We start from the raw sequence: 21,697 nt of genomic DNA on the forward strand, positions 1-21,697 counted from the left end.
ATGACTTCGATGACGTCGCGGTCACGTGAGCGGTCGCGTGACCGCGATGTCATCGCCGGTCCTTCACTCACTGCATTCTTAGGAACGGAGGCAGACGCTTGCACCGCTGAGGTCCAGGGTCCGTCGGAGGGGTGAGTATATCCATATTTTTTATTTTTATTCTTTATTTTTTACATGAATATGGATCCCAGGGCCTGAAGGAGAGTCTCCTCCTTCAGACCCTGGGAACCATCCAGGATCGCTCTGTGCACCCGTACCTGGCGTATAAGACGACCCCTGACTTTTGGGACAATTTTTAGGGGTTAAAAAGTCGTCTTATACGCCGGAAAATACGGTAACAAAAAAGTGTGAAACAACTGAAATTATGTCTTCTATTCTAGGTTCTTCAAAGTAGCCACCTTTTGCTTTGATGACTGCTTTGTACACTCTTGGCATTCTCTTGATGAGCCTCCACAGTCACCAGACCTGAACCCAATCGACATGGTTTGGGGTGAGCTGGACCGCAGAGTGAAAGCAAAAGGGCCAACAAGTGCTAAGCATCTCTGGGAATTCCTTCAAGATTGTTGGAAGACCATTCGTTTTTCTTTACTTAGCTGCTTTTTTCTTGCCATAATACAAATTCTAACAGTCTATTCAGTAGGACTATCAGCTGTGTATCCACCAGACTTCTGCACAACACAACTGATGGTCCCAACCCCATTTATAAGGCAACAAATCCCACTTATTAAACCTGACAGGGCACCCCTGTGAAGTGAAAACCATTCCTGGTGACTACCTCTTGAAGCTCATCAAGAGAATGCCCAGAGTGTGCAAAGCAGTCATCAAAGCAAAAGGTGGCTACTTTGAAGAACCTAGAATATAACACATAATTTCAGTTGTTTCACACTTTTTTGTTAAGTATATAATTCCACGTGCTAATTCATAGTTTTGATGCCTTCATTGTGAATGTACAATTTTCATAGTCATGAAAATACAGAAAAATCTTTAAATGAGAAGGTGTGTCCAAACTTTTGGTCTGTACTGTGTATGTATGTGTATATATATATATATATATATATATTATTATTTTTTTTTTAAAGGAATTCACCAGGCATTTATGGATGACCTAAACTAGGTCATCATCTGTGGGATAGGTCATCATTGGAGATGAGTGGACCCTTGGAAGTTGAGGTTCTGGTACTCGACCCGAACTTTAGATCAAAGTTCAGTTCTTGTACACAAACTTTACCCAGACTTCAAACTCCATTGAAATGTATGGGGACCTTAACTTTGGAGCTGGAAAAAAATTCTTGCGCTCTCTGTCTTCCCCCCAGAATTCAGAACTTTGCACCAGACTTCCGGCAGTAGTCTGTGTTCGGCGTTTAGCACCGTAAACGAACAGTCCGGTACAAACGCCGTACATTTAAGTTCGGGATCGCTCATCTCTAGTCATCATCCATATTACATCGTTGGGGGTCTGGCAACCAGTACGCCTACCGATCAGCTTCTATTAGCTTTGCTGATGTTCAGATGTACACGTTGAAAGGAGCTACCCGGCACAGCCCCCTTTCAGTGTGTAGTGGATGCTACAGATCAGTTTCTGTTCTCTTGAATAAGAGCTGATCTGCAGCGCTCTGCTGCGGCCACTGCATATTCAAAGGTGTTGCGCAGCTCAGTTCAGTGTTTACATTCGGCGGCTGCTGGTGTTAAGGCAGTCGATCTGATATTGATGACCTATCCTAAGGTTGGTTCATCAGTATCATAAGCCTAGACAGCCTCTTTAATTAAACCATAAATTAATTTGGGAAGCTTTAATAATCCAGAACAATTTGGTTAGAAGATAATTAGATGATGCCTGCTGTCCTTTACATTTATAGGGAGGCAATGACTTCCTACAGTACTTCTGTCAATAAGAAGTGAAGCTTTAGGCCACGTTCACACGCTGCGGGTTCCTCTGCGGGTTAATCCCGCAGCGGAATTGAAAATCTGCAGGGCAAAACCGCTGCGGTTATCCCTGCAGATTTATCGCGGTTTGTTCCGCGGTTTCCGCTGCGGGATTACTGCTGTACTATTGATGCTGCATATGCAGCAATATGCAGCATCAATAGTAATGTAAAAAATAATAAAAATTGGCTATACTCACCCTCTGACGTCGCGATCTCCCCGGCGCTGCAAGCAGCTGTGCCGACAAGGACCTTCGTGACGTCACGGTCATGTGACCGCGGCGTCATCACGGTCATGTGACCGCGACGTCACCACAGGTCCTGTTCAGCACAGCAACTGAGACCGGACGCCGCGGGCAGCGCTGAGAGGTGAGTATAGCATGATTTTTTATTTTAATTCTTTTTTTTTACACCCAAATATGGTTCCCAGGGCCTGGAGGAGAGTCTCCTCTCCTCCACCCCGGGTACCACCCGCACATTATCCGCTTAACTTCCCGCAACGTGGGCACAGCCCCATGCGGGAAGTTAGCGGTTCAATGCATTTCTATGGGTGCAGAATCACTGCGATTCTGCACCAAGAAGTGACATGGTCCTTCTTTTTTTCTGCAGAAAATCCGCGCGGATTTTCCACAGAAAAAAAGGATCGTCGGCACAGCGGGTTTTGTTTTCCATTAGGTTACATTGTACTGTAACCTACATGGAAAAAGGATGCGGACCCGCAGCTGCAAAACAGCTGCGGGTCCGCAGCAAAACCCGCAGCGTGTGAACATAGCCTTATAGAATGTTTGATTCTCTAATAAGGTTGCCTATCAATAATCCGCCATTTCAATGGATTCCATTTCACCAAAGCCCTCAGAATAAAGCAGGCCTGTCATTCCCTTCATGCTTCCCTAATTAAGGGCAAAATGTGTAAGTCAAGAAATGCTGAGCAGGTGGAAATTAGAGAACTAGAGGGTTGTTACAGAAAATAAGGAAGAGAAAAGCTCAGTAAATCAGTACAGATACTAACAAAATGTAAATGGCGCTCAAAGTTAGTGTCTTGGGCTGAATTCAGACGTTCGTGCTTCACAGTCCATAAACGGACCACATTGCCCTGACAGACCTTGAGTCTACTTACCTGAAATAATTCAGTGCTTAAATAGGTTGACCACTACTTTATCACTGATGAATGGAGATAGGCAGACCCCTGGATGTTCGGCAGATTTGGGTACCCGAATAGTACCCAGGACCCATTCACTAATGGATGTGCCTTTTCTGGGCAGCTGCGGGCTGCTATTTTTAGGCTGGTGGGCGGTGGGCAATGTCCATGGCCCGTCACCAGCCTGAGAGTACCAGCTGCCTGCTTTAGCTTGGTTGGTTGTCAAAAATGGGGGGGGGGCAAAACGTTTCTTTAATTATTTATTTAGAGTTCAGGCACCGGCTGATGTATACTCCCATAAGCCGCCGCCTGCTCTCGCTGCTAATAGTGGCAGCAGGCATAGGCTGATGGAAGCAGTAGTTCCATTTGACATCGTGGGAACCGCATCTGTCTGACAGGCGGTAATGATTTTACCGCCGATCAGAAGCGGTCACTCACACAGTGTTCGGGGGGCCGATCCTGAACAGTAACACAGACTTCCTGGTGAAGTTCGTACCCAAACAGTAGGTGTTAGGTACGGACGCCGAACTTTACTGTTCAGGTTTGCCCTTCTCTACTGATCGGTTGGTGTCCAGCACCCAGCATCCCCACTGAGCAGCTGTTCCCTGTGTCGGCGACCAGAAATGCTCCATTGTGGAGCTGCTCTGTCTTCTGATAGCGGCCGCTGACTACACATCTGTCTCCTATTGATTTTAATAATAGTTTAATTGTAGTATTCATTCGCGGCCACTTTAAGACGATGGAGCAGCTCCGCAATTGAGCATGCTTTCACCGATTTGTGCAGGCTGACTGCTGTCACTGCGTTCACCGATTGTGCAGGCTGACTGCTGTCACTGCGTTCACCGATTGTGCAGGCTGACTGCTGTCACTGCGTTCACCGATTGTGCAGGCTGACTGCTGTCACTGCGTTCATCGATTGTGCAGGCTGACTGCTGTCACTGCGTTCATCGATTGTGCAGGCTGACTGCTGTCACTGCGTTCACCGATTGTGCAGGCTGACTGCTGTCACTGCGTTCATCGATTGTGAAGGCTGACTGCTGTCACGGCAGGCTTTGTTCACTCACAAAGATTACACCAACTCCCCTTGTGCTGGCGCCGCTCCCTCTACTAAGCACTGGCCGCATCATGTCAGATTCCAAGATGGCATCGGCTCCCTGTACCAGCTCTGCTGCCTCTGCTAAGCACTGGCTGTGTCAACATAGAAGGAAGCCAGTACTTTGTAGAGGGGGCAGAGACCGCACAGGGGGCGGCTGCCATCTTAGATTTTGAGCTACAGCACAGACTTCAACACTGCTCCGACCAGCTCTTCTTACGGAGGAAAGTGAAGAGACAGTACTTTTGTGTCCTGACCTTGCGGGGCACAGAGAATGATATGGTGGGCCGGATTCGACCTGCAGGCCTGTAGTTTGACTCCTCACAGATGGCTGACCACATTTATCTAATGTGTGTTGAGTAGTGATGAGCGAGTGTACTCATTGCTCGGGTTTTCCTGAGCACGCTTGGGTGACCTCCGAGTATTTGGTAGTGCTCGGAGATTTAGTTTTCATCGCCGCAGCTGCATGATTTACAGCTACTAGCCAGGCTGAGTACATGTGGGGATTCCCTAGCAACCAGGCAACCCCCACATGCACTCAGGCTGGCTAATAGCTGTAAATCATTCAGCTGCCGCAATGAAAACTAAATCTCCGCTCATTAACAAATACTCGGAGGTCACCCGAGCATGCTCGAGAAAACCCGAGCAATGAGTACACTCGCTCATCACTAGTGTTGAGTCTTTTAGGCTGGGTTCACTTATTTTCATCCTGATGAGGGATATTGTTTTGGCACTTTTTAAAACATGATGCAGCAGGATGTTAGTAGTGATGAGCGAACGTGCTCGGATAAGGTGTTATATGAGCATGCTCGTGTGCTAACAGAGTGTCTTCGGCTTACTCGAATAATATGTTCGCGTCCCCAAGGCTCTATATCTCGTGGCTGTTTGACAGCCTCAACACATGCAGGCATTGTCTGGTTGTTAGGTTATCCCAAAATGTGTTGTGGCTGTTGAACAGATGTGGGGAATCGGACATATTTTTTGAAGACACTCGGTTAGCACCTGAGCATAGTCTGAAAACACCTTATCCTGGCACGTTCGCTTATCACTAGATATAAGTCCTGTTGTTGGCATTGATTTATTAAAAAAAAATCTTAATACCAGAATCTGTCCACTGTATCCGGTTTAACAGAACCAAAAAATCAGCCTGAATTAGATCTAAGTGTGTTTTCCAACAATTTTGTAGTTGCATAAATAAACACCTAAAACCACAATCCATGTAAATGAGCCAAAAAGCATAATTATAACCAACTCCTATAAAGAAAAAAAAAACTTTCACTCAGGCCAAGTAGAATATGCAATAATTCTATTTATATGAATAATGTACAAAAGCAAATTTCATACAAACATAATGATAGCATAGAGGAGACTAAAGATGGCTACACCTGGAAAAGAGGGAATATCCTCCATGTTATAATAGAGATGATACCGGTGACGAAGCATTCAGTGCGAAACGTGCGTCGGGTGTAGTGGCTCCATGGGCGTAGGTAACACTCTCCTGCATATACTTATGATCACTGTATGTAGGAGTTCATACTTATGCCTGTGTATACATCTTCTATATGTACGTGCGTTAGGAGTGGCACATTTGACGTTTGTCATACGCATTCTCCCGCTATATTTATCTGAATATTATGCATTGTACCATGACATTTTCTGAGATTTATTAATATATAATGTATATGATTTTCTGGTTTACCATATTTATTATTGATATGCAGGATTTGTATCATGCCTATTATAATATGGAGGATATTCCCTCTTTTTCCAGATGCAGCCATCTTTAACCTCCTCTGTGCTATCTTATGTTCTTATGATATTTGCTTGTGCACGTTACTTGTATAAATAAAATAAACCTTGAGTAGGTTCTCAAAGTGGACACGTTGCTGCCAGCACAGTGTAAATTATGGTTAGACGGGTTCGCTATTACCTCTGCAGATTTCTCCTGCTTTTTCTAACCTGTCATGAACCAGGAGGCTCAGGATGACTAGTGCAGTAGGCTAGAGTGTTGATCATACATTTTTAATTTATCTATAGAGGCTTCTAGAATAGATTACCTCTGACATTAGTCCTCCTCTGAACTTTCCTTCTGACCCGGTTTCCTGGAGTACCACAAGTTCATAAATACCTTTGCTGGGGTTCAGTTAGGCTTCTTTCACACTAGCGTCGGGCTCGGCCCGTCGCCGTGCATCGGGCCGAGGTCCCCGACGCTAGCGTTGTCCCCGCCGCACAACGGGGGCAGCGGATGCATTTTTCCAGCGCATCTGCTGCCCCATTGTGAGGTGCGGGGAGGTGGGGGCGGAGTTCCGGCGGAGTTCCGGCCGCGCATGTGCGGTCGGAAAAAGCGGACCGTCGTGAGCAAAAAACGTTACATGTAGCGTTTTTTGCTCCCGACGGTCGGTCCGCCACTGCACGACGCATTCGTCGCACGACGGGTGCGACGTGTAGCAATCCGTCACAATGCGTCGCTTCATGTTAATCAATGGCGAAAAAACGCATCCTGCAAACACTTTTGCAGGATGCGTTTTTTCGGCAAAACGACGCATTGTGACGGAATGCAGTTAACGCTAGTGTGAAAGTAGCCTTATAGATAAGCTGCCAAACCTAGATGGGAACGGCCACAAGGAGGCGCCCTGGAAGCGCTCTCTGAGGTCTGTGGTGCCTGCCGGGGGCAGGGGTTGTAGACGTTGGCAGGACATTTTGGGAAACCTCCATCAGCCCTGCAGCTGCTTCCACTACATGTGGCCTGGCAGTAAATGGAGGACTTACATTTCAAGCACTCGCTGTTGGTGAGGCCTGATAGGAGAAGGGTCGCCACCTGGCCCAGTGCGGACCGCCGCAGGACTTGTTCTCCTTTGTCTCCCCGTTTTGATACAAGATTGACTGCTGCTTTTGGATCTTTAACAGTTTGCAGTCTGCTCAAATCCATTTCCCCCAGAGTTTACTGTTTCTAGTGAGATCTTTGAAGTTTCTTTGTGAATCCGCCTCTATTCTCTTAGCATTTATTATCCATTTGCTCTGAATGGGATCATTATGCTAATACACTGTAGGGATTGTAATAACTCATTTATCGGCAGCCTTCTCCGTCTCCTCTGTAACCTGTTGTGTAGCGCAGCGTGTAGCTGTAGTGACAAACTTCCCAGCTGTAGTAGCATTGCTAAATGCAGGCCTTCACAATGGCCGCCCCAGGCTTCCTGGGATTGCGGACAGTCAATTGTTCCCTGATATCTGTTACACTTCTTTAAATGAGTTTTCCAGGCAAAAGAAATATATTTCTAAATCCACCTTAAACCAGGACTGTGGAGTCAGTAAGCCAAACCTTCAACTCCTCCATTCCCATGACTCCGACTCAGACTCCACCAAATTGGGCTCCGACTCCACAGCCGTGCTTTAAACAGTCCATTGCCTAAGTGAATAATACAGTTCTATTAGGCCAGATGCCGTGTGCTTCCTGTAGCCACACTCTCCCGTCCCGGCAGTTACCAGTCCTGTCCTGACGCAGGACGGGGTTTCGGCACGTGATAGCAGGCGGCTGCTTAGCTAATGAAATAAGTCCACTCCATTGATGGAAATGCAGAAGAGCAAATGCCGAGGCCTGAAATGGAGGATCAGGGCACCTGGCCTAATGGAATGATGGCATTAACTTCTCAGTTTGGAAATAACCCTTTCTCACCTCTACATGTGTTACGTGATAACTTGCTGATTGCTGGGATTCCACCTCTTGGACCTCCACTGATTTTGAGAATAGGGGTCTGTAGTGTCCCATTGGAATGGAAAAGCACATGTAAGCCACCGCTCCATTTATTGATTATGGGACTGGCAGAGATTGCTGAGCACTGTACATGGTGATCTGCAGAAGTCTCATGGACAATGAACTGTGCGTCCCACTGCTCCATTCCTATGGGCTCAACAAAGGACCCAATGGTGGGTCCCCAGCGATCAGGAAGTTATTGCCCATCCTAACTTAAGTTGCGTTCACCCAGCAGCCCGTTTTTGTTTTTTCCGTTTTTTCCTCCCCTTCTTCCTGCAGCCATAACTTTTATTTTTCTTTCCACATAGACATATGAGGGCTTGCTTTTTGCAGGAGTTGTACTGTTGAATGACACAGTTCATTTTACAAAAGTGTACTCGAAAACTAGAAGAAAAATTCCAAGTGAGGTGAAATTGTGAAAAAAATACAATTCTGATATTGTTTTTTGGAGAATTGTTTTTACAGTGTACATTTTGTGGTAAAAATGACCATGCAGTATGATTCTACTCATCAGTAAGATTACGGCGATACCAAACATGTCCATTTTTTGTCATTTTAATGATGAAAAACTGAAGTTTGCAACAAATATATTTTGGATTTGTGTCCCCATTTTCCGAGACCCGTAGCATTTTTCTTTTTCTTCCAATGGAGCTGTATGGTAGCTTATAATTAGTACCATTTTGGTATAAATATGACTTTTTGATCACTTGTTACAACATTTTTTGTGGGAAAAAAACTTACATTTGGTGTTCTTGATTTTTCAATGTTTTCCGATGTAGCAAACTGTTTATATAGTTGATAGATTAGACTTTTCTGAACGCGGTGATACCACTTGTGTATTTTTTTAAGATTTTTTTTTTTTTTCAATGTGGGGAAAAGAGATTGATTTGAACTTTTAGGCGTGCCGATGGCAGGAGGTAATGACACGCTGGCATGTCGGCGCTTGTGAAATGCCGCTGTGTGAGATTGACAGTGGCATTTAACATGTTAACAATGATGGGCGGAGCTCCAATCCACCCACATTTGTTAGCAGCAGGTCCTGGCCCTAATACACAGCCATCGCCTGCCGGGTATGGGGCTGGCTCGCTGCATGAGCCCCTCCATATGCTTCCGGCTTCAGCCGTGTATATATACTTATATTTGAATAAATGTTTACATACACACACTGCACATACACATGTACAGCTCCTTCAAAAATGAAGAGACCACCACATCAAATCCCTGTCATGGGCAGCCCAATCTCCAGACCTGAACCCCATTGAAAACCTCTGGAATGTAATCAAGAGGAAGATGGATAGTCACAAGCCATCAAACAAAGAAGAACTGCTTACATTTTTGCCGCAGAAGCAGTGTGAAAGCCTGGTGGAAAGCATGCCAAGACGCATGAAAGCTGTGATTAAATATCATGGTTATTCCACAAAATATTGATTTCTGAACTCTTCCTGAGTTAAAACATTAGTATTGTTTTTTTCTAAATTATTATGAACTTGTTTTCTTTGCATTATTTGAGGTCTGAAAGCACTTTTTTTTTTTTTGTAATTTTGACCATTTCTCCTTTTCACAAAAAAAATACAAAATGTATTGCTTGGAAATTCGGAAACATGTTGTCAGAAGTTTATAGAATTAAAGAACAATTTACATTTTACTCAAAAATATACCTATAAAGAGAAAAACTAGACATTTTGCAGTGGTCTCTTAATTTTTGCCAGAGCTGTATATGCGCACACTGCACGTACACACGTATACATGTATATACACACAGCACGTACACACACTGCACGTACACACGAATACATGTATATACACACTGCACGTACACACGTATACATGTATATACACACACTGCACGTACACACGTATACATGTATATACACACACTGCACGTACACACGTATGCATGTATATACACACACTGCACGTACACATGTATGCATGTATATACACACACTGCACGTACACACGTATGCATGTATATACACACACTGCCCGTACACACGTATACATGTATATACACACACTGCACGTATACATGTATATACACACACTGCCCGTATACATGTATATACACACACTGCCTGTATACATGTATATACACACTGCACGTACACACGAATACATGTATATACACACACTGCATGTACACACGTATACATGTATATACACACACACTGCACGTATACATGTATATCCACACACTGTATGTACGGTACACACCAGACTATCCTCTCTTCAATTCCTCTAGACTCCTGCATTTAAAGAAACCTAGAGATCATGGTTAAATGACTTGATGTCAGCAAAGGTCCTTAGGCAGTCTTAAGAAAATAGTTTCCCACCCCTACAAACGCCGGCCCTACATACCAGTTTGTCTCCTCTTAAGTTCCTGTAGCCTCCTTTTGGGGACATCATGGTCACGTGACCGTGATGTCACCAAAGGTCCTTAAGTAGTTTTAACCTCGGAATAGAAATACTAGGAGCTCCTAAGACGGTGGGGTCCATCTGACCAGTTCCCCAAAACACCATTTCTAACTGTAACTACGGCTTCTTTGTCAAATAGGGCTTATACTTGAAACAAAAATTACTCCAAAAATCCTGTAAAATCATGCTAGGGTTTATTTTCTGGGTAGCTCTTATGTTAGGGGAAACACGGTACTTCAATCTACATGTTTGCCGATCAGTGGTTCTTTAATAGCCTGGTCAGACAGGCTAACTGCACTTTCTATGCACACAAAACAATGACATGATCGTTCTCTGCCTCTCATGTCCTCGGCGAAAATGATGATCTTTAAGTAAGCTTGAAAATAATTTTACCCAACAAACAGGTTTTTGTTCATCAGGTGATCGGCCGCCTGTTAACATTGTCCGATTATTGGGAAAATAGCTTTACTAGGAAACCTCATTCCCTGTAACCAGTGTAAATGCGCCTGATGCTGTGTATGCAACTCGATAAGATAAATAGCAATTGGATAAAACTTAACCTTTATTAGGTTTGTATAAAATACTCAGACATGAATGACACCACAATACAAATAAGAAAAAAAACCCTTAGGTGTGAGTGAACCCTACCAAACACAGAATGAAAAAAGACAATATAAAAACAGAAAACAAACACATCTGACAGTATCAAGGAGTCACTTGTGACCATACGTATAGTGGGGACGATGGTTCCGTGAATCTCCTTCCTTCTGTGCTCCGATCAGGATACACTCCGCGGCATTCTTTCTCACTCCCCTGATGAGTCCAATCGGACGAAACGCGTCGGGAGACGCTTCAAATGCACGAGGGGCAAGCTCATCCTCTTGAGAGATACGTTAACTCTCTCCAACAGTGGGTGAGATCTAACAGTTGATACAGGGCTCTATGCTATGAGACATACACATATTGATGCCCGGGGCTAATAGTGCCTGAAACATAAAGATGGTGGCTGCACTGTGGTAACCAATAGGGACGCCTATGCTAAGTTTACATGGGGCAGCATGGTCCCTGATTTTTGACCAAACAGTGATTTGTGATTTAGCCACATAATGCTTACATAGCCTCTCTTATGCTGCTATATATTTCTGACAGTATCGATTACAGAATGGTGACACATGTGGCCTGTGTTTTTTGTCCATGATTGATCATGTCAGGTTCATTTGAGCTTACAAATAAGTGACAATTAGGGTTCATTGTTCACTGTACATGATCACACAATTTGTTGTCACATATGTGTATTCATTATTAAGATATAACCGGTTATAGTCGTGGTTGAGATCCACTACTTGTTCCCAACAAATATCTCCAGTATAGCCTTATACATATGGGCCTGTTTTGTTTGGAGAATTGGGATATAGCCCAGCATACATTATATTTTTGAGTGTATCCTGATCGGAGCACAGAAGGAAGGAGATTCACGGAACCATCGTCCCCACTATACGTATGGTCACAAGTGACTCCTTGATACTGTCAGATGTGTTTGTTTTCTGTTTTTATATTGTCTTTTTTCATTCTGTGTTTGGTAGGGTTCACTCACACCTAAGGGGTTTTTTTCTTATTTGTATTGTGGTGTCATTCATGTCTGAGTATTTTATACAAACCTAATAAAGGTTAAGTTTTATCCAATTGCTATTTATCATATTACCTCTATTGGAATAAGTACCCGGCTTGCTCATGTGTATGCAACTCCCCTGTCAAACTCTGCAGCTAGACACCCAACATATTTTGGAGACTGCTAGTTTATCAGATTTTTAGTGCACACAGCCTGGACCGTATAGGTAGGTCTCCAATTGATTCCCTGTAAGAGCCTCAGTGCCGTCCCCTGAGCACAACATCCTATGCTGCACCAGGTTATTGAAATCAGGAACATAGGCAGACTTCAAATTGGATATAAAGTGGCTGCAACTTGATAGGCACAAGAATTAGCTCCTATCATTTGCTTTGTCAGTACAAATACCCTAACAACGATGAGTTTTGCTCAGTGTCAGGTCAGGACCAGAAGAGATTCACAATGTACTGGTTGGTGACTGGCAGTAATCTGCAGCTGAGCTTTGTCAGCCTGTGACTTCTTATTGATAAGTTGCAGTTTGACAAGTAATGTATTGTGTCCAGCACAACTCTCTCTATGGATTGGGTCTTAGTACTTGCTGGCAAGTAAACAAGATGCTCCTCTGAGAGAATGGGACAGACATGTACGTCTGCAGGAGGCGGACATTGCAGTACTCGCTGCATATCACATAAATGGCATGTCGGGATGTCTCAAGAGCCCCCTTCTTTGTGTCGATGACCCTCAACTCTCAGGACAGGACTTTGGCACTAATCCCTTATCTGTACTACCTGGGCAACTTTATTGCTATGGCCTCCTGTAAAGGCCCCGTCACACTCAGCGACGCTGCAGCGATACAGACAACGATGCCGATCGCTGCAGCGTCGCTGTTTAGACGCTGTGTGGTCGCTGGGGAGCTGTCACACAGACAGCTCTCCAGAGACCAACGATGCCGAGGTCCCCGGGTAACCAGGGTAAACATCGGGTTGCTAAGCGCAGGGCCGCGCTTAGTAACCCGATGTTTACCCTGGTTGCCAGTGTAAAATGTAAAAAAACAAACAGTACATACTCACCTTCGCGTCCCCCGGCGTCCGCTTCCTGCACTGACTGAGCGCCGGCCCTAACAGCAGAGCGGTGACGTCACCGCTGTGCTGTACTTTCACTTTACGGCCGGCAGTCAGTCAGTGCGGGAAGCAGACGACAAGGGACCTGACGGACACCGGAATGTGAGTATATAGTGTTTGTTTTTTTTTTACATTTACGATGGTAGCCAGGGTAAACATCGGGTTACTAAGCGCGGCCCTGCGCTTAGTAACCCGATGTTTACCCTGGTTACCAGTGAAGACATCGCTGAATCCGTGTCACACACACCGATTCAGCGATGTCAGCGGGACCTCAACGACCAAAAAAAGGTCCAGGCCATTCCGACACGACCAGCGATCTCACAGCAGGGGCATGGTCGCTGCTACGTGTCAAACATAGCGAGATCGCTACTGAGGTCGCTGTTGCGTCACAAAACTTGTGACTCAGCAGCGATCTCGCTAGCGACCTCGCTTAGTGTGACGGGGGCTTAACTTTCAGATAAATCTGTCATCCTGCGGTGCAGCAATACATCCTAGTGGCAACTGCAGTGTATGCCGAATAAACATAATGGGTGGTTGCTGGGTGGATTATTAAATGTCCAAAGATAGGTATTTTGACTAGGGATGGGTGGACTTTTGGGTTCGGCTGAACTTTATAAATAAAAAAAAAAGTTTGGGTACTAAAACGGTTGTCGATCCCCATTCAAGTGAATGGGGCTCCCAAACATCCAGCGGTTTCCATGCTGTCCTCTGTGTGACACTGTGGGAAATACCGCCTCTGACCTGCAGTTACCATACTGAAGTCACACACGCTGGGTATCGCAGACCGCTGAAGGTTCCTAAACTGTCAACAGAGGACAGCGTGTGAACCAGCGGCTGTGAAAAGGATACCTCCGATCAGGCGTCTACTACTACTCTCGTCATCATGCACCTGGTCTTGTTGATAGCAGTGAGAGCAGGCGACGCTGATGAAAGTATTCAGGAGGCGGCGCCTGTACATAGTTAGAAATATGTCAATTACATAATTAATGTAGTGCATGTGTAGCTTACTGTACATGTAAAGACAAAACACACGGCACTCAAGGATCCTGTGTGGTGCCCAAGTCAGGTTTCCAGCCCGTCAATCCAATAGTAATAAGTCACTTGGCACTCAAATGGTTTCTTTCAGATGAAAAAAGTGAACATCCCATTTATTTGTGCATCCAGTTCAAAGATTATTGAAACGTTTTCGGTCAAATCACAAGACCTTCATCAGAAATATCTTTAACAAAACTGGAAGCATAGGACAATGAGGTATATGAGCCTAGGCAACCCGGGATGGAAAGCGCACCTGGAGCGTCTCAGATACTTGAAGGGAGAAGGAGGGCGTGTATCCGCCGCTGCATATGGCACTCATAGACGTCCGGTCTGTCACGCTGTGTGGAGTAATCCCGGGGGCAGCCTAAGGATCTGAAACGCTCCAGGTGCGCTTTCCATCCCGGGTTGCCTAGGCTCATATACCTCATTGTCCTATGCTTCCAGTTTTGTTAAAGATATTTCTGATGAAGGTCTTGTGATTTGACCGAAAACGTTTAAATAATCTTTGAACTGGATGCACAAATAAATGGGATGTTCACTTTTTTCATCTGAAAGAAACCATTTGAGTGCCAAGTGACTTATTATTACTGTACATGTATTTAGCTAATAAAGAAATGAAAGAAAAAGCATTGCGTGGTTCAGCCCCTTATTTTTAATACCCAGCTGAAGGAAAGCAGACAGCTGGGGTCTGGTGTTATTATTCTGGGAAGGGGACAATAAACATGGAGCTTCCCAGGCTATTAGTATCAGCTCACAGCTGTCTGCATAGCCTTTACTGGTTATTAAAAAGGGGTGACTCCAAAAAATATTACGTGGCGTCCCCTCTATTTTTAATAACCACCAAAGATTAAGCAGACAGCTGAGGGCTGATATAAATAGGCTGGGGAAGAGGCAATTGATATTGGGCCCCCTCCCAGACAAACCATGATCCCTTCCCTGACGTATGTAAGCTTATCGCAGTTCATTGGCTGTGAATTGTGTTAACCTTACTGACGTCCGCGCCCACAGCGTTAGAAATTTCACGCTGGGAATAGTGACTTAATAATAATCTTTATTTTATTTAGCGCTAACATATTCCACAGCGCTTTTACAGTTTTTGCACACCTTATAGCTGTCCCCGATGGGGTTCACAATCTAAATACCTTATCAGTATGTCTTTGGAATGTGGGAAGAAACCGGAGTACCCGGAGGAAACCCACGCAAACACGGGAGAACATACAAACTCCATGCAGATGTTGTCCATGGTGGGCCAATCCCCCGATTGTAGGCTGGCTGTAGCCGCCATCTTTAAAGGGAACCTGTCACCCCCCCCCAGGCGTTTTTAACTAAAGGAGCCACCTTGTGCAGCAGTAATGCTGCAATCTGACAAGGTGGCTCTCTTAGTTCTGTGTGCTGTAACTGCCGAAATAATCAGTTTTGTAATTTGTCCTAAATACCTTTTCTTCAGTCCTGGAAGCAGGCCTTTACCCCCTGCTGCAAACGCCACACAGGCGTCACTGAAATCCTCTTGGCGCCGGGCGCCGCCTCCTCAGCGCTGTTTTGAAATGAGCTGGCGCCTGCGCTCTTTTGTCATGCCTTGGGCAGGTGCAGTGAGCGCTGCCCGTCCTCTGTGCGGCCGCCCTGTCTGTGAATCCCAGCCCCGCAGTGAGAATAATCAGAAGACACTGCGGTGCGGGGATTCACAGGCAGGGCGTCCGCACAGGCGCAGTCAGCTAGACTGCATATGAGGACAGAGGACTGCACCAGGCAGGGGAAAAGAGCGCAGGCGCCGGCTCATTTCAAAACAGCGCTGAGGAGGCGTCGCCAAGAAGATTTGAGTGACGGCTGTGTGGCGTCTGCAGCAGGGGGGAAAGGCCTGCCTCCTTGACTGTAGAAAGGTATTTAGGACAAATTACAAAACTGATTATTTCGCCAGTTACAGCACCCAGAACTAAAAGAGCCACCTTGTCAGAATGCAGCATTAGTGCTGCACAAGGTGGCTCTTTTAGTTAAAAACGCCTGGGGGGGGGGGTGACCGGTTCCCTTTAACCCTTTAAATGGGTCCACTGCGCCCTGTTAGTGCATTTGTTTTGAGGCCTGGGCAGGTGAGCGTCTCTGCCTTTTTCCTGGTGTTTTGGGGATTTGATCTCAGGACTCCAGCGCTGCAGTACTAACCACTGAGCCACCGTGACATCTGTAAGGTTACCGCAGTTCATCTGCTCTGAACTGTGATAAACTTACTGACTTGAGCGCTAGTCACAGCAGCTGGATTCACACGCTATTGTCAGTGTGTTCTGGCAACTGTGCTGAGCTGTCATATTACTGATGTCACTGCTCAGCACTGCATCTGGATGTTTTAGAGTATGGGATCGACATGGGATGGATTTACAGTTGACCTCTTTGGATTATTTTATTTTTTTAAAAGTAATAAATGGGTAAAAGAGGGTTGGGGAGTGCTTTTTACAATTAAAGGACTTTTCTCTGTGTGTGTTTATTGCTTTCGACTACTGAGTTAGACTGATAGACACCTCTCCATTACTAACCCCTGGGCTTTGTCATTACACAGCTGAGATCAACCCCAAAACAGTACCCTGCTTGCCAACGCAGCACAGCAAGTGGGAAGATCCAGGCATAGCTCAAGAATTGGTCCATCTAAAGGTTGCGCCTTTTCTGGGCTGGCTGCGGGCTGCTATTTTTAGTCTGGCGGGTGCAATATCCATGGACCTTTCCAACCTGAGAATACCGGCCCCTAGGTGTCTGCTTTACCCTGGTTGGTTATCAACAATAGGGAGGTCCCCTACACCGTTTAGTTTTTTTTCTTTCTAATTACTTAATTAAAAAGAAAATTAAACGGTGTGATAGCCCCTCTATATTTTTATAACCAGCCAAGGTAAACAAGACAGCTAAGGGCTGCAGCTGTCTTATTACTTGCTCTTGTTATCAAAAATAGAGGGGCCGCCACATCTTTTTTGTTTTTTTGTATATTGTGCTGGCTAATCACAGCCATGCCCACACCGAAAAAGCTTGTTGATTGGCTGCGCTGCAGCCTTTCAAAAAGCTTTGTTTGGGCTGCCGAACCCGAACAGTAACACATACTTCCGTAAAAAGTCCTTGTTCAGGGTAAGTGTACGAACTTTACTGTTCGGGTTTGCCCATCACTAATTTTGACCTCACTGGTAAACTTTACCAAGACACCTCCATAAGACATACCAACATAACGAAAGAGTGATACAAAATTTCTTGCTATCGCTTTATTTAATCTGCTGAGTCTCCTGACTGCTTCCTATAATGTGAAATTGAACACTATTGTGCGGTTCTGTGCTGGAGACAAGTACCAGATTGTCGCTATTCAATACTTGTAGCACTCTTCACTATAGTGCTTGAGGTGCGCAAGCCTCTCACTTCACTCTAGTAGTGTTATTATAGGATTGTGTTATAATCAGGGACCCCCTATACAATAGGGAACAATTCTCATCATCTGCAGAAGAGAGCTGACATCTGATGTCGCTATATTGTCATTTCTCTTAGGATCGTGGAGAAGTAGTGTAAGTAGAGGTGGAGATGGACATCTTCCAAATATTGCCTTCTGCTTCTGATGTGATCCATGCACCTTGATAGCAACAGATTAATGTCCGTGTTCTCTGGCCCTTAAAATGATTATCAAGTTAGCTGCAGGAATATCCTCTCCACATGGAGACTGCACAGACCTCTAATATCCTGTCATCTGTTTGTTTTATTTTCTGTTTATAGCTCTTGGTCGGTGCGGTCCCCTCCCCCTCCTCTCCCTCTGCTGCTCTTTCACGCAGTTTCCATGTCCTTCTCGCTTGCCATCTTTATTATGTCACCTTATGTTTTCCCCCCTTGCATGCATTCCCTCGCTCCTTCCTGTGCGTTCATTCACTGTCAGCAGGGCAGTAAGGAAAGTGCGCACGTGAGAAAATGGGAATAAGCATCCACACGGGGGGGGCGAGTGCGGGACCCCTGGGGTGTGAGTGCTCTCCCGTGTGGAGGGCATAGAACAACAATGTCCCTGCCACCAATTGCTAATATATCTTCCTCTTCCCGAGCATTCACAGAATATGCACCATAATACTATATATTTATGGCCAGTGGTGATGGGACTCTCTCCCTAATGGATGTTACATTACACCCTTCTATACCGAAGCGTGTCAGTAGTGTCCGGAAGGGCCAGCTTGTCCTGTTCTCGCTATCATCATCTTTCTGCCCTCCTCATTACACACTTGTTTGCTGAAACATATCTTATTTTATCATAACATTACTTATTGTTTACATTAAGATTTTGTCACTTGTTTTCTATTTTTTTTATGCCTACACAAAAAAGAAATGATCTGAAATCTTGCACTTTTTCACACTGGCCACTAAGCCTAAAGGCCCACATACATCTTAGACTGCTAGCCATCAGATGGTCAGGAGAGATGTCGATCACGCATGTGCACTTTCAGACTGCCAATCGCATTGCTCTCCCTGACATAAGACGATAGCCGACGTGTCAGTCAGTGGCTTTTTCATAGAGCGCACAGGACGTCTCGTCTGGGTATCACCATCTTTATATTAAACGCCTATTCCCTGCTCTGTACAGAACGTTTCTGCTATCCCCCATCAGTGCAGACCAAATTACAATGACAGGTAACACCTTTGTAGATTCACAATAGGTGGTGTCACAGCTCACCTCCTCCCTCTTCATTCACAATGACAAGTCAGTAGGGTCATTCATTCTTTTGATCCCTATGTTCATGTGTTTGGCTAGTGGTTAGATTTGCAAACTTCGTTATTTTATGTATAGATTTAAAGAAAAAAAAACCTTACCAATATGTAAAATAAATGTTTTACATAAAAACTTGATTAAACCATCAGTCATTTTCATGGTGGCTGAGCACTTTAGATATGTGCTTTCGGCTTACAGCTTTTTATCCTTATCCCCCTCCCTGGGGCATGCATGCTTAGCTCGGATGAGCATGCATGTGTTCTCAGTGGGGGAGTAAGCTGCTGGCAGAGAGCCCTGACTGCGACATTTCTCGTCAGATGGATGGATGACTGGCCCCACCAAGAAAGGAGGATTGGGCTGACATTCATCCAATGTGTATGTCCACCTTTATTCTCAGCTTGCTGTCTTTTTAGCCTGGCCAAATGTTGCTTCCCCAAGTTACAGGGCTCCTATCACGGAACCATATTGCCTCATTTCCGACAATGGCAGCTAACACTCAGATCAATAATGGTATACAGGGGTCTGTACATCAGACACACGGACATTCCAGCCAGTGTTCACCATCTCCTCTCGGATGGCTTACTTGTGTAATCCCATCCACCCTCCAATGCCCCACTTGCCCGCATCCTCCACCACACCCCAGTGTCTTTGTACTGCCGTTAGCTCTCCCTCCCTGTGTCTCGGCTATTATCTCATTCCCTTTGTCTTTCCGAGTGAGAGTGGATATGAGACACGGGGGAGGGGAGATCATGCATTATTCTAAGCCAGCAACGCGAATATAAAAAGCTGTAGAAAGTTGGGCAGGTCGCGGCTCCTAGTTAATACAGCACCTGACTGCTTCTCTGCGCCTTTATGGAGCTCTGATTGCAATCTGCTGTGAGAGCCAGCCGTCTGTGCTACGTAACTGGCACAGCGCCAGGTCTGGCTCTCGGAGTCCTCGAAACTTGCTACCAGCTGAGAGGGGGCACAACCAATGAGCCATAGGGCATGCTTTTTATTAAAGCAGAGTCAAAGAAAGCCCCGAAACCACTTCAGCTGCTGTCAATGCCCAGCCATTGCCAGAAACCCCAAGGCTACTACCGTTGCAGAACAACTGCCAAGCGCCATAAATCTGAGCCTTACTGTGATGCAAAGTTTCCTTAAGAGCTTAATTTCTGAAAGCTCCTGTATTACTCCACCCAAAGTGCCGTGTTCCCCAGCGAAACCCACTGGAGGTAGCGAGCACCGAGATAGGAGTGCGATCGTGATGAATGAAAGCGCCGTGTGTGGGTTGTTGGCGAGCTGCCATGTCTGTGGGGATCATAGAAATTATTGATGACACTGAACACTTGTATGCATCCACACAGCTGACTCAAGACAGAAAAGACTCGCAGCCGCCGGAAAACTCCTGGCCTTTCCCCCACTTACTGGTTTCATACTGGTGAAAGTTTTAGGAGAAGTTTAATCATAGGTCTCGAGTATGGTACAGGGAACCATTGAGTCAGGTGTCCGCATGTAGCAGAGTTCTGTGTGTAACCATGATGTGCTTTATGTGGCTGTCCTATAATGGTGTGTTGTACCTCTGTGTACCTGATTCCGATCTGTAGCAGGAGTAGTAGCGCTTCACCCATTGGTAATTGCAGAGCGGTGCCTTTTTGCTACACAATGTGTGCATTTATTTTCCTGCCTTAGGTCTATGAATATGCCAGCTTTGTGGATTGTAATGTAAGCAGCCGTCTGCAGCACAGACTTCAGACTTCCTGCACCAAAACTCTAGTTTCTTACCATAAAGAATTTTCAGATTCAGTTTGTATTTTTTTTTTTCACAAACATTTTAAAACTGGGACTTTTTTTTTTTTTTTTTACCTACTGCTGTCCACCAGCCAGTGAAATCACTGTCGTTACTTAAAGGAGTTTTCCTTACTTTAGAAGTTATCATTGGGCCTGGGGTGGGGTAATAAAAAAAAATATTCAATACGTCCCTCCTGGAAAGGGTGAACTCTTCCAAATTTACTACAGTGAGCCCTGTCAGTTTTGGGCAATCCATATCCAAAGGAGGTGTCACATGACTGCTGCAGCCAATCAATGGCCGATGATCGACTGCAGCATTCACATTCCATGCGAGTAAGCTTCTTTAGGTTAAATAGGATGTGAAGGCTGCATCAGTCGCATGTCACCCCCACTGGAGCCCACCCTGGACACATTGACAAAAACTTTAAAACTAGGAGAAAACACCTTTAAATATGAGCTTTGGTGACCCAGTGAGACTGTGTAAATACTATGCCTATATTTTACTAATTCATATTATCAGATTGGCCTAAAAAATGGTCGATGTACAAAACTGATAGACATACCCCAAGCGCAACAAAGTATCACGTTAAAGGGGACGAATAATATTGCACGCCCCACTTTTCAGTTTTGAATTTCCACAAAAATTTAAAATAACTAACACATTTTGTTCAACTTCACAATTGTGTTCCACTTGTTCATGATTCTTCACTAAAAATTGACATTTGGTATCTTTATGTTTGAAGCATGATATGTGGGAAAAGGTTGGAAAGATCCAGGGAGCCGAATACTTTCACAGGGCCCTGTACTTAGTCCTGCTCACACAGGTGATGGCTTTGTCATTCAGGTGTACCCAGGACAGTTGTAGGTATCTCCCCTCCCAAAACCATAATATTCAATACGAAAAATGCCACAAAACGGATCCTCAGTGATAACAATCTGCAGTTTTTTTACAATAGCAACCTTGCAGAAGTCTTCAGGCGTGTTCACATAGGTTTTCTTTCAAACTTTTTTTTTTTTTTTTTTTTTTTTTTTTAATATTGATTCCGCACTAAATATACATCTAAAAAGAAATACTGCAAATCTGCTTCCGGCAGAATAAACTCCACTTAAAAAAACAAGACCTTTCAGGAAAACCAACTGT

At 45.0% G+C, this 21,697-nt stretch overlaps 1 protein-coding gene across 1 annotated transcript in view; it reads left to right on the top strand.

The window, feature by feature from the left end:
* RAB2A (RAB2A, member RAS oncogene family) overlaps positions 1-21,697 on the top strand; it is a 127,441-nt gene that overhangs the window by 100,752 nt on the left and 4,992 nt on the right. The gene's annotated exons all lie outside the window — the stretch shown is intronic.

Source organism: Ranitomeya variabilis, chromosome 6 (genome assembly GCF_051348905.1).
Source record: "Ranitomeya variabilis isolate aRanVar5 chromosome 6, aRanVar5.hap1, whole genome shotgun sequence".
Classification (NCBI taxonomy): domain Eukaryota; kingdom Metazoa; phylum Chordata; class Amphibia; order Anura; family Dendrobatidae; genus Ranitomeya; species Ranitomeya variabilis.